We start from the raw sequence: 1,851 nt of genomic DNA on the forward strand, positions 1-1,851 counted from the left end.
ATATTCGAATCCTATTTTTAAGATAAGGGGTTAATGCATAACAAGTATATTATGGTTTGAGGACGAGGATAGGACCTAGGAAAAGAATATTTATAACACAATAATGTTTAACATGGAATTGGTAGATTGGGCGGCTGACCTGCTATTATAAGGTTGAAAGAAGAGAGATAATGAGTAGCAAACAACTTGTGTGCAAGGCACAAATAGCCAAGATGTATGGACTAGAAACGCTGTCAGAAAATATATTTAACATTTCATTGCAACCCTTAAAACTTACAAATGATTAAAGTCCAATCAATGCTTCGGACGATGGCTTTGATTATTTTGAGCAAAGATTCAGTTGAAATGTTCTACCAATTTTTATTCCATAACGCAAAGCTAACAAAAGGAATTTATTCAGAACTGGAGCAGCAAAATGCTGCAGAGCACGATTCAAATGTCAAGGTGAAGGCCAGATCCCTCTAGTTTCTGCAGGGTGATATGATCCAGGCGCTCACTCATCTCAGTGGTGAACATAGTTTTCCAATCTCCAACATTGCCAGTCCTGAAAAAGGCACTGTTTTGCATCCCAACCCAAGGATCCACTCCATTCTTGTTTACCTCTAAGTTCTTGAGCCTTTCCAAGCTGCACCTCCAGATTACTTCTTCAACTTTTTTCTCATTAGTAAAAGGTCTTCCAAGGAATAAAGCGAGCTTCTTAACATGTCCTTTGGGATCTCTTTTAAGGTCTTCATACTTCAAAAACAGAACCTTATCAGGGGCTTTCAGGCTTTCATTCCAATATTGTAAAACGTGGTCGAGAAACGGCCCGAAGTTAGAGACCCCTTTGCAGAAGCACTCAAATGCCTTGTCAAACGGATATGGGCCTTGTTCAGGCGTCCTAAGCTTGTTGAAGAAGTGCCACATTGACACCAATGTGTCCTTTGGGTTCCTTGCAATATAAACTATCTTGCACTTGGAATTCTTAATCGAGTCAGGCAATGCGCTATAAGGCAAGTGAGTGTGAAAGAGTCTTGGAGACTTCATACCTGAGATATCAAGAGGCTGCTTTGCTGTGAATACCTGAACTTCTAAGGTCTGCACGTAGACGGCGGGATGGTTCTTGACAAGAGGATCCTCACCATCATCACTTTTGGCTAGAGTTCCTTCATCAGTCTTCTGAGCATCTTCCTTTTGCGGTTGCCTTCGCATAATGCAAAAGCAAAGGGCCTTGAGCCATGTGGTACCTGTTTTCATGGGGGATGCCAAGATAATGTCATCATGGCGTGCTGTGTATTGTGAACGGAGTGCCATTGCTGCTTCAAGATGACTAGCTCTGTACCAAAACCCATCCCATTGATACAAAGGGTTGTCCCAAAAACTTTCCTTAGGAAGCTGATCTAGAGGCTTCCTGGACTCAGATGAATCCATGACACAATATAGCTGGTTGGTAAGCGTGGATCTTTGCTGGAACTTCCGGAAGACAAGTTTATTCAGCTTCACAAGTACGAGGATAGATATAAACGTTTTTTAGCAAGACATTACTGAATTCTACTCCCTCTGGTCCCAACTTCTTTCGTTTATCTTTTCATTTTTTTCGTTTAGGGTCTGACCATTTTGCTTTATAATAATAATAATAATAATGCATGTTCTTTTCAAAATGTTGATTTTAAATTTTCTTTCAATAAAAAATTGTTTTTATTTTAATTTTTTCGACCACCTAGTACTCTTATATTATTTTAATCTATAATGAAATCCTATTGGCTAATAGTACAGGTTAGCAACATATGAAAAGCACTCCACTACCTACCGCTCGTGGTAATGACAGATAATTTAACAACATCGTACTTTTCAAATCCAGAAGAAGTTGAG

At 39.4% G+C, this 1,851-nt stretch overlaps 1 pseudogene; it reads right to left on the reverse strand.

Moving 5' to 3' along the window:
• Positions 1–233: 233 nt before the first annotated feature.
• On the reverse strand, positions 234–1,603 carry LOC110425859 (cytosolic sulfotransferase 5 pseudogene; annotated as a pseudogene).
• Positions 1,604–1,851: the final 248 nt, after the last annotated feature.

Source organism: Theobroma umbraticum, unplaced genomic scaffold, assembly GCF_002168275.2.
Source record: "Theobroma umbraticum cultivar Fairchild unplaced genomic scaffold, ASM216827v3 scaffold_12.1, whole genome shotgun sequence".
Classification (NCBI taxonomy): Eukaryota; Viridiplantae; Streptophyta; class Magnoliopsida; order Malvales; family Malvaceae; genus Theobroma; species Theobroma umbraticum.